At 38.9% G+C, this 12582-nt stretch overlaps 1 pseudogene; it reads right to left on the bottom strand.

Annotated features, from left to right (window-relative positions):
- Positions 1–4632: 4632 nt before the first annotated feature.
- Positions 4633–6126, bottom strand: LOC103232102 (tubulin beta chain pseudogene; annotated as a pseudogene).
- Positions 6127–12582: the final 6456 nt, after the last annotated feature.

The following is a 12582-nucleotide window of genomic DNA, read 5'->3' on the forward strand; positions in this document are numbered from 1 at the left end:
ATTGCTGGTCTGCAGGGATTGGTTTAAATGTCAATGCGTTAGAGATCTACAGCATGATATTTTCTCAACTTTAACATATACATATATATGTACGTGTGTGTGTGCGTGTTTGTGTATGCATGTGTGTTTCATTGTTCATTATTTGTTCTCAAACTGGATTATAGATTGTACGATAGTAGGCTATAAGCTACATTGAGGGCAAAGCCCTGTTTGTTCCTTGGTGCATCTCCATTGCCTAGAATAGCACCTCAATATAGTATGCTGTCAGATAGACGTTAAATGGACACTATTATAGAATAATGAAGATAATAAGCAGATTTAACGTGGAAGTCATGGTGGTGAATTTGCTTGGTTCTGCTAAGTCACAGTGGAATATTACGGCTTCATTCAATGTGTCAGGAAGGTACTGTAAATTTTAAAATCAAATGTTTATGTAAACACTATTCTAAGCACTTTACATTGTATTATCTTATATAATCTTCACAACAATCATATAAAATAGATTTCCACTATTATCACTATTTTAACAGAAGGTAAATATGAAATACAAAGAGATAGTTACTTGCCTAATAATTCCAAATAGTTTGTAGTAGAGAGAGGATTTGAACACAAGAAGGCTTTCTAAATCCCATATACTTAAAAAGTGCATCGTGCTACCTTTCTGTCCTCTAAAATAGATGATAGTGCTCTATAATCTGTTGTAGAAGATAAATGAAGGCTAGTACTTTTCCGGACTTTGGTCTAGGAAATGGGCAATGCAGAACCAGAGGAATCCACAAGGCAAAAGAATAGTTTGCAGATTTGATGTCTTTCAAACTCAATAGCCCTTTCACCAGCAATGTGTTTGTTCCACAGATACTAAAAATCGAATGGTTTTAGAACTTCGAGAACACTTAGAGAGTTTCAACTGCCCTCTTCAGTCTGCCCTTCAATAGACAAATGGTGAAAATGTTTCAGTAAGGAGACAAAATGATCTCTCACAGTGAATTACTGTGAGCCAACCTCTATTGATATTTCCAGCTCTAGGTGCCTTCCTCCACTCCAAGTATAAGAAACCCTGGCAGCTGGGCATGGTGGCTCACGCCTGTAATCTCAGCACTTTTGGAGGCCGAGGCAGGTGGATCACGAGGTCCGGAGTTCAAGACCAGCCTGTCCAACATGGTGAAACCCCATCTCTACTAAAAATACAAAAGTTAACCTGGCGTGGTGGTGCGTGCCTGTAGTCCCAGCTACTCGGAAGGCTGAGGCAGGATAATTGCTTGGACCTGGGAGACATAGGTTGCAGTGAGCCGAGATCACACCACTGCACTCCATCCTGGGCAACAGAGTGAGACTGTCACAAAAGAAAAAAAAAAGAAAGAAAGAAAGAGAGAGAGAGAGAGAGAAAGAAAGAAAGAAAGAAAGAAAGAAAGAAAGAAAGAAAGAAAGAAAGAAAGAAAGAAAGAAAGAAAGAAAGAAAGAAAGAAAGAGAGAGAAGAAAAGAAACCCTGGCTTAGCAGTCTCAGCATTCCCTGCTAGTCCTGACTTCACTCTCCCAGTAAAATACCATTGTCAACATCCTGGTGCCTTTTGGTAAAGACTATTTGACTGATGGCCGGGCGCGGTGGCTCAAGCCTGTAATCCCAGCACTTTGGGAGGCTGAGATGGGCGGATCATGAGGTCAGGAGATCGAGACCATCCTGACTAACCCAGTGAAACCCTGTCTCTACTAAAAAAAATACAAAACACTAGCCGGGCGAGATGGTGCGCGCCTGTAGTCCCAGCTACTTGGGAGGCTGAGGCAGGAGAATGGCGTAAACCTGGGACGCGGAGCTTGCAGTGAGCTGAGATCTGGCCACTGCACTCCAGCCTGATTGATAGAGTGAGACTCTATCTCAAAAAAAAAAAAAAAAAAAAAAAAAAAAAAGACTATTTGACTGATGCCAGAGGTGTCTGCTACTATTGTTAATACTTGATGTTTGCTTCTTTCCTTTTTGAGTTCAAATCTTTGTTGTTTAAATGGTTATGTTAAAAACTGTATTCTAGAATGGGCTGTGAGTCAAAGAAACAAAAATGAGTACATAATATACATTTTATTTTCTTTTTCTGTAAAAACAATTATTGATTGAAAACTGGTGTTATTGCCTTTTTTATGATTTCCTGAATGATAAATTTATCATTCCTCTTCCTAATCTTTCATTTCTGAAGCTTGCTGCACTCTGCTAACAGCTTCTTTCTGATTTAGCTTTTGTTTAAGTTCCAGAGTGTACGTGCAGATTTGTTACATAGGTAAATTTATGTCATGGAGGTTTGTTGTACAAATTATTTCATCACCCAGGTATTAAGCCTAGCACCCATTAGTCATTTTTCCTGATCATCTCCTTGCTCCCATCCTGCAGTCCCCAATAGGCCCCAGTGTGTGTTATTCCTCTATATGTTTTCATGTGTGACTATAAATTAGCTTGTATTTATAATTAAGAACATGCAGTATTTGGTTTTCTGTTTCTGTGTTAGTTTGCTATGGATAACGGCCTTCAGCTCCATCCATGTTCCTGCCAAGGACATGATCTCATTCTTTTTGATGGCTGCAAAGTATTCCATGGCGTATATGTACCACATTTTAAAAATTCATTCTATCATTGGTGGGCATGTAGATTGGTTCCATGTCTTTGCTATTGTGAATAGTGCTGCAATGAACATATGCGCACATCATGTGTCTCATAATAGAACAACTTTTACTCCTTTGGGTATATACCAAGTAATGGAATTAATAGGGTTGAATGATATTTCTGTTTTTTAGGTCTCTAGGGAATCACCACACTGTCTTCCATAGGGGCTGAAATAATTTACACTCCCACCAACAGGGTAAAAGTGTTCCTTTTTCTCTGCAAGCTTGCTGGCATTTGTTATTTCTTGACTTTTTAGTAATAGCCCTTCTAACTAGTGTGAGATGGTATCTCATTGAAGTTTTGATTTGCATTTCTCTAATAATCAGTGATTTTGAGCTTTTTTTCATATGATTGTTGGTCAAATGAAAAGTGTCTTATGAAACACACTTATGAAAAGTGTCTGGTTATGCCCTTTGCCGACTTTTTAATGGAGTTGTTTCTACTTTTCTTGTAAATTTGTTAACATTCCTTATAGACGCTAAATATCAGACCTTTGTCAGATACACAACTTGCAAAACTTTTCTCCTATTCCGTAGGTTGTTTGCATACTCTGTTGATAGTTTATTTTGCTGTGCAGAAGCTTCTTAGTTTCATTAAATCTTATTTGTCAGTGTTTGCTTTTGTTGCAATTGTTTTTGACAACTCCGTCATGACATTGTTGACCATTCCTATGTTCAGAATGGTATTGCCTAGGTTGTCTTATAGTTTAGAATTTTGCATTTAAGTCTTTAATCCATCTTGAGTTAATTTTGCAGAGGATAAAAGAAAGAGGTTCAGTTTCAGTCTTCGCATATGGGTATCCAGTTACCCTGGCACCATTTATTGAATAGGGAGGGCTTTCCCCCATTGCTTTTTTTTTTTTTTTTTTTTAATATTTGTCAAAGATCAGATAGTTGCAGGTGTGCGGCCTTATTTCTGGGTTCTTTGTTTTGTTTTGTTGGTCTATGTGTCTGTTTCTGTACCACTACCATGCTATTTTGGTTACTATAACCCTGAAGTATACATTGAAATCAGGTAAATACTGAAGTCAGGTTACATGATGCCTCCAGCTTTTTTCTTTTTTTTCAATTTCCATTTATTTTTGGCTCTTGGGGTGATGTCATCTTTTCAATATAAGAAAAAGCAACAAGTTCAACACAAAATAGAAATATAAAATGTAGGATAGAACAAAACCAAGTGTGGAGGGGGAAGCAACAGCAAAATGAATAGAGATGTTGCAAAAAAGATGGAGGGTTCCCCTCTCCTCTGGGGATTGACTCAAACACTGATGTGGCAGTATACACCATTTCACAGTCAGGGATGTTCATTCTTTTTGGGGGGTAATAAAAAGTGGGGATTAAGAGGACATTTCTGGAGGCTTAGGGACCAAGGCTGGTCTCTTCTCCACCGCCCCCACCCCGCCCTTGATCCCTTTCTCTGATCAGCAGAAAGGAGTTCAAGTGAGGGAAGTAGAGTTGGAAAGGGAAAGATTCCACTTGACAGAGTGGGACAGACCCCTCCAAAGAGTAGAGCTTGGAGGGAGATTGAAAAAGGAGATAATACTGCTGACACCTCCCTTGAAGCTGAGATGGGAAAAGGACATACATGGAGATTAGTGACTTTAATAGCCTGGATTTCTCTCTCCAAAACTTTTAGAACAGGAAATCCCATCCCCTTCATTATATAGTGACTTCTATCCACTACCTTTTGCCATTTTCTAATTTGGGCTTAGGATGGTGGCCGTTATCTACATGGGTTTTCAGCACCTGGTTGGTTCTCAATGGGATCTGGATGAGACCCAGCTTCTTGGAGATTTTTAAGAGGGAAATATTAACTGGATAGATGGAAGGAATGGACACCAGAAGGAAATACAGGGTCACCCAGAATGGCAGAAATCTAGGTTTCCCAGAGTGGAAAGAGAGAGGAGACTTTCAACAAACAAGTATTTATTGAGTGCCTGCTATGTGCTAGGCACTGTTCTAGACTCCCCTCCCAGAAGAAAAAACAAAAAACAAGATAGCGGCAGCAAACACAAATTCTGAGGAAGAGGAAAGGGGCCGTTGAGTAAGATGGCTAAGGGAACTGAGAAACCTGAGGTGATGGGGGCTCTGCCTTAGGCCTCCTCTTCGGCCTCTTCACCCTGAAATGCTCCTCCTCTTCTGCGGTGGCATCCTGGTACTCCTGATGCTCAGAGACGAGGTAGTTCATGTTGCTCTCAGCCTCCCTGAACTCCATCTTGTCCATGCCCTCGCCTGTGTACCAGTGGAGGAAGGGTTTCTGGCGGAACATGGCAGTTAACTGCTCCAAGATGCGCTTGAAGAGCTCCTGGATGGCAGTGCTGTTGCCGATGAAGGTGACTGCCATCTTGAGGCCACGTGGTGGGATGTCACAGACAGCTGTCTTGACGTTGTTGGGGATCCATTCCACAAAGTAGCTGCTGTTCTTGTTCTGCACGTTAAGTATCTGCTCATCGACCTCCTTCATGGACATCCGACCACGGAAGACAGCAGCCACGGTGAGGTATCGGCTGTGGCGGGGGTCACAGGCAGCCATCATGTTCTTGGCATCGAACACCTGGGTGAGTTCCAGCACTGTGAGAGCTCAATACTGCTGGCTTCCACGGCTGGTGAGAGGGGCAAAGCCAGGCACAAAGAAATGGAGGCGTGGGAAGGGGACCATGTTGACTGCCAACTTGCCGAGGTCAGCATTGAGCTGGCCAGGGAAGTGGACTCAGGTGGTGACACCGTTCATGGTGGCTGAGAGGAGGTGGTTCAGATCCCCGTAGGTTTGTGTCGTCAGCTTCAGAGTGTGGAAACAGATATCATAGAGGGCCTCGTTGTCAATGCAATTGGTCTCATCAGTGCTCTCTACCAATTGATGGACGAAGAGGTGGCAATGTAGGGCTCAACTACGGTGTCAGACACTTTGGGTGAAGGCACCACACTGAAGGTGTTCGTGATGTGATCAGAGTTCTCTTCTCAGATCTTGCTGATAAGGAGAGTACCCATTCCAGAGCATGTGCCCCCACCCAGTGGGCGGGTCAGCTGGAAGCCCTGCAGGCAGACACAGCTCTCTTCCTCCTTCCATACCACATCCAGAACAGAATCAACCAGCTTGGCTCCCTCTGTGCAGTGGCCTTTGGCCCAGTTGTTACCTGCCCCAGACTGACCAAGTAAAAAGTTGTCTCGTCTAAAGATCTGGCCAAAAGGACCTGAGCAAACAGAATCCATGGTCCCAGGTTCTAGATCCACCAGGATGGCACGAGGAACATATTTGCCACCTGTGGCTTCATTGTAGTACACAGAGATACGGTCTAGCTGCAGGTTGCTGTCCCCATGGTAGGTGCCGGTGGGGTCGATGCCATGTTCATCACTGATCACCTCCCAGAACTTGGCATAGGGATCTGGTTACCACACTGACCGGCCTGGATGTGCACAATTTCCCTCATGGTTAAAATTTATTTATTTTTGCTCGCTTCAAGGTATGTATGGGGCAAGAAAATAAGTAATTTTTTTCTCTGCAGGTCGCAGGCTGCAAGGTTGCAATGCACCCCAGAGGCTGGAACAGTGAGGGTTTTGTTGTTGTTGTTGTTTTTTGTTTGTTTGTTTGTTTGTTTTGCTTAGGACTGCTTTGGTTATTCAGGCTCTATTAGGTTCTATATACCTTTTTAAATAGTTTCTTTTTAGTTTTTGTGAAAAATATCATTGGTAGTTTGATAAGAATAGCTTTGAATCTACACATTGCTTTGAGCAGTATGGCCGTTTTAATTATATTGACTCTTCCCATCCGTGAGCATGGAATGTTTTTCCACTTATATGTGTCATCTCTGATTTATTTGAGCAGTGCTTGGTAGTTCTTGTAGGGATCTTTTACCTCCCTGGTTAGCTGTATTTCTAGTTATTTTATTTTGGAGCCGGCAATTGTGAATGGGATTGGCTCCCAGCTTAACTGCTGTTGGTGTATATGATTGGTAGTGATATTTGCACATTAGTTTTTGTATCCTGAGACTTTACTGAAGCTCCTTATCAGCTGAAAAAGCTTTATGACTGAAACTATGGGGATTTCTAGATAAATAATTATGTTATCTGCAAACCGGGATAGTTTGACTTCCTCTCTTTCTATTTGGAACCTTTTTTTTTTTTTTTTTCTCTTGTCTAATTGCCTTGGCTAGGACCTCCAATACTATCTTGAATAGGAATGGTGAGTGAGGGCATCCTTGTCTTATGACGGTTTTCAAGGGGAATGCTTCCAGCTTTTGCTCATTCAGTATGATGTTGGCTGTGTTTGTCATAAATGGCTCTTATTATTTTGAGGTATGTTTCTTCAATACCTAGGTTATTTAGAGTTTTTAACATGAAAGGGTGTTGCATTTTATTGAAAGTCTTTTTTACATTAATGAAATAATCATGTAGTTTTTGTCTTTAGTTCTGTTTATGTGATTAATCATATTTATTGATTTGCATATGTTGAACTAACCTTGTGTCTCAGGGATAAAGCCAACTTGATCATGGTGGATTATCTTTTTGATGTGCTGTTTGACTAGGTTGACCAGCATTTTGTTGAGGATTTTTGCATCAGTGTTCATCAAAGATATTGACCTGAAGTTTTCTTTCTTTGTTGTATCGCTACCAAATTTTTGGTATTAGAATGATGCTGGCCTCATAGAATGAGTTGGGGAGAAGTCCCTTCTTCTCAATTTTTTGGAATAGTTTCAGCAGTTATGGCACCAGTTCTTTATACAACTGGTAATATTTATCTGTTAATCTGTCTGGTCCTGGACTTTTTTTTTTTGGTTGGTAATCTATTTGTTACTGACTTAGTTTCAGAGCTTGTTATTGGTATATTCAGGGATTCAATTTCTTCCTGGTTCAGTCTTGGGAGGATGTATGTGGTCAGAAATTTATCTATTTGTTCTAGATTTTCTAGTTTATCTGCATATAGGTGTTCATAATATTCTCTGATGCTTCTTTGTATTTCTGTGGGGGTCAGTTGTATTATCACCCTTGGTGTTTGAGTGTGTTCATTTAGATCTTCTCTCTTCTTCACTAGTCTAGCTAGCAGTCTATTTATTTCATTACTCTTTAAGAAAAACACATCTTGGATTTATTGATCTTTGAATGTTTTTGTGTCTCAATATCCTTCGGTTTCGTTCTGATTTTGGTTGTTTTTTGTCTTCTGCTAGCTTTGGGGTTGGTTTTCTATTGCTTCTCTAGTTCTTTTAGTTGTGAGGTTATGTTGTTAAATTGAGATCTTTCTAACTTTTCGATGTGGGTATTTAGTGCTATAAATTTCCCTGTTAACATTGCCTTAACTGTGTCCCAGAAATTCTGGTACATTGTATCTTTGTTCTCATTAGTTTCAAAGAACATCTTGATATAAGCCTTAAATTTATTATTTACTTAAAAGTCATCCAGGAGCAGGTTATTCAATATCCATGTAATTGTATGGTTTTGAGTGAATTTGTTAGTCTTAATTTTAATTTGATTGTGTTGTGGTCTGAGAGACTGTTTGTTGTAATTTCACTTCTTTTGCATTTGCTGAGGCATGTTTTACTTCTGATTATGTAACTGATTTTAGAGCATGTGCCATGTGGCAGTGAGAAGAAGGTATATTCTGGGTTTTTTTTTTCTGTTTTTTTTTTTTTGTTTGTTTTGTTTTTTTTCTGTGAAGCGGTCTCCCAATGTCTATCAGGTCTATTTGATCCAGTGCTGATTTCAGGTCCTAAATAACTTTGTTAATTTCCTGTCTTGATAATCTGTTTATTATGGTCAATGTGGTGTTAAAGTCTCTCAGTATTATTTTGTGGGAGCCTAACTATCTTTGAAGGTCTCCAAGAACTTGATTTATAAATCTGGGTACTCCTGTGTTGGGAGCATATTATGTTTAGATCTTGTTGAATTGAACCCTTTATCATTTTGCAATGCCCTTCTTTTATCTTTTTTAATCTTTGCTGCTTTAAAATCTTTCTTGTCAGAAACTAGTAATGCAACCCCTACTTTTTTTGTTTTCTATTTTCTTGGTAGATTTTTCTCCAGCCCTTTATTTTGAGGCTATGTGTGTCATTTCATGTGAGATGGGTCTCTTGAAGACAGCAGACCAATGATTCTTGGTTATTTATCCTGCTTGCCACTCTGTGCCTTTTAATTGGAGCATTTAACCCATTTACATTCAAGGTTAGTATTGTTATGTGTGGATTTCATCCTGTCATCATGATGTCAGCTGGTTATCATTCAGACTTGTTAGTGTGGTTACTTTACAGTGCCAGTGGTCTGTGTACTTCAGTGTGTTTCTGTAATGGCATTTAACAGTCTTTTCTTTTCATATTTAGTACTTCCTTCAAGAGCTATTGTAAGGCAGGTCTGGTGGTAACAAATTTCCTCAGCATTTGCTTGTCTGAAAAGGATCTTATTTCTACTTTGATTATGAAGCTTAAGTTTGCTGAATATGAAATTCTTGTTTGGAATTTCTTTTCTTTAAGAGTACCAAATATAGGTCCCCAATCTCTTCTGGCTTGTAGGTTTCTGCTGAGAGCTCTGCTGTTAGTTTGATGGACTTCTCTTTGTATGTGACCTTCTCCTTCTCTCTAGCTGCCTTTATTCTTTTTTATTTCTGTCTTGCAGAATCTGGTAACTATATATCTTGGGGATAGTCACTCTGTTGATCATCTCACATTAGTTCTCTGTATTTCCTGTATTTGAATGTTGGCCTCTCTAGCAAGGTTGGGAAAACATTCATGTATGATATCCTGAAATATGTTTTCCAAGTTGCTTACTTTCTATCCTTCTCTTTCAGGGACACCAATGTGTCATATATTTGATCTCTTTACATAATCCTATATTTCACTTTTCTTCATTCTTCTTTATTGTTTTTTATTTATTATTGTTTGACTGGCTTAATCCAGATAAACAATCTTTGAGCTCTGAGATTCTTTTCTCAGCTTGGTCAATTCTATTGTTAATATTTCTGATTGTACTCTAAAATTCTTGAAGTGTTTTTTTAGCTCTATTAGATCAGTTTGGTTCTTTCTTAAAATGTGCATTTTATCCCTTGCTTCTGCATCATTTTATTGTATTCCTTAGATTCCTTTAAGTAGGATTCAACTTTCTTTCTAAATGTCAATAATCTGTTTTTCTTTCTGTATTCTGAATTCTATTTCTGACATTTCAACCATTTCAGCCTGACTAAGGACCATTGCTGGAGAAATGGTGCAATGGTTTGGAGTTAAGAGTACATTCTGGCTTTTTGAGTCACTGGAGTTCTTGCACTAGTTTTTTCTCATATGTATGGGCTGATGTTCCCTCAATTTTTGAAGTTAGTGTCCTTTGGATGGGTTTTTGCTTTTCTCTTCTTTGATACCCTTGGCGGTTTGATTGTAGTATATGGTGAGCTCAGTTGATTTGTTTTGGATCCAGTCCACTCCTGGATCTTGGGGTAGCCCCCTCTGATTACATGACTCCATGCTCACATATCTTTTGTTGAGTGTTCTGCTTCACAGTGCTCCCTCAGGCAGGGACCACAGTTGGCAGACAGACCATATTCTCGCTAAGTCACCCCATTCTGCTATCCAAGTACTTCTTAGGGGAACACAGAGATGTGCCTGCCTATACAGTTCTGGCAGAAGCTGGAAGCTCTAGCATGTGTAGCCTGTCATGCTATAAGAGTTAGGATTGGATAGTGTTGCCTGCCATGCCATCCAGGTGTTATGAGTGCAAAAGGAAGTAGACCCCTTTACACTCCAAATATTTTAAACCATTATCTGATCCGGGGCCAAGGGAAGGGGGCAAATATTACTTAAAATGGATATAAAGTTATATTTTAAACTATATTTGACTTACTCCAAATATCTGCAAGTAACCAGAATAATATAGCATCCATCCAAGATATCATCAAGAAGGAGAACTAAACAGAACATAATTTAAAGACTGAATGATAAATTCAAACCATTTTATCCTACCATTCCTCCTGTTGAGACTACTCTGTAAGCCAGTTTCACCTACAAAATGATATGCACTAAACACATACCATCCCCTCCATGATGTAGTTTATGCTTATGTTTTCAAACCTGCTTATTACCACTCTAGGACCACCCTATACTAATGTCACACCAATATGATTTCTTTTTCCTGAGCACATGAAGTTTTCTCACTCCTTAGTGTCCTTGTACTTGTTGTTCCTTCTGACTGGGATAATTTTTCTAAACCCATGCTGACTTATAATATCATCTTCTCTTTCAATATTCAGTTAAAATGACACCAACTCTCTGAAGCTGACCTGATTCCTAGATGATTGCTCATCTGCCCTTTCCCATTCCATTCCCCACCCTGGTCCCCTAATCCTTCAGTCATTATTTTTTTTCAACACTAATAACTACAATTTAGAGTTATCTGAGAACTTGCCTGTCTCCTCCACTAGACTTGGTGCTCCAGTGTCTGACCCTTTGTTTTGTTTATTTGGTTTTCTATAAATATAAAAACAATTGAAGTTTGATTTTAAAATAAGAGCCTAATATTTTTATATAAGCACAGCTGATCATGGAAACTAGGTACCATGCTAGAACAGATACATAAATTATTTTTCTGAGTCAGTTCTTCTCAGAGTGAAAACTTTATTTATTCATGCATCAAATATTTATTTTGTTCTTATCGTATGTTAGGATTTTGCTCAACAGTGAATAATTTCTTATATTTTATAGATTAAAAAGCTCTTTCATATCTACTTTTATCCTAAGAATTCAGTAAATATTTGCCAAATTGAATGAATTAATAATAATAATAACAACAATAATGGCAATTGCAGTTAGTAAGAATGAACTCTATCCTGGGCGCTTGCTAAACATCTTGGTTAATCTTCATAACAGCTTTAAAGGGTCAGGTATCATTAACTTAATTTCACAGATGAGGATACCAAATCCCAAAAGGTTAACCTGCTATGGTTCCACAGCCAGTAAAAGGCAGAGTTACCATTTAAATCTAGGTTATGCTGGAGGTGCCTATGCTTGGGACAACTATACTCCATGGTTGAAATAGTGAATAATTACATGAAGGATCAGTTGTCATTTATGAATCACAGGCTAAGAAATAAAAACTGCTTTTTGTTTTGCCCATTTCAATCCAATGTTCTTGTCTTATTTTTTTTGGAATGCAAAGTCCTGCTGTATGAATGCAGGATGCCAACTTGACATTTTAGAAAAGTAAATCAGTTACAGCAAAACCAGTAGGGAAGACTTCTAGAAATCCTCTTGCCAAGTCTTACTTTTATAAATAAAAGAAATTCCAAAGAGACTGAAAATGAAGGCATGAGTTAGTGACAAACCTGAGATTCTGTATGATCTGTAGACAAACAACTTAACTTTGCTGATCCTCAATTTTCCCATGAGTAAATTAAAGATGCTATTATTATACTGTTCAAGATTGTTTTTATAAAAAAGGTTTAAAAAGAGACTGCAGGTGAAAGTCTCTTCTATCATGACTATCTCAAAACAACTGCTCAATAAAGGTTTGAGAAAATGGTAAGGATCAATTTCCACTGTCTTAGTTTAGAAGCCCCTATAAATTAGAATGGCACTTTTCATTGTTTTTCTCCTCCAACCCCAAAACTCCGTAACACACATACACTGTTTCTAGAGTGAGGCTTATCATCACTTGAGATGACATGTGACTTGACAACTAGTTTTTCAGTGAAAGATTAGTAAAGAGATTTGAGTTGCCTCCAAGCTCTGAGTGAGTTATGTGAGAAGGGACTACCAAAAAACCAAATGTGATTTTATATTGTGTTAATAGAAGCCTAATGTCTGCATAAGAGAACAACTATCAAAGGGAGCCTTCAAAGCTGCTTCAGACAGATACACATGGCAACAAGGAAGGGGGCTTGGCTTTGCATGGTCCCAAACTCAATTTAAACAGTTCGCCCAAAGTTGAATAAGATCAGAAGCACTGACTCATGTTTTCCAAACTCG

Source organism: Chlorocebus sabaeus, chromosome X (assembly GCF_047675955.1).
Source record: "Chlorocebus sabaeus isolate Y175 chromosome X, mChlSab1.0.hap1, whole genome shotgun sequence".
NCBI classification, from domain to species: Eukaryota; Metazoa; Chordata; class Mammalia; order Primates; family Cercopithecidae; genus Chlorocebus; species Chlorocebus sabaeus.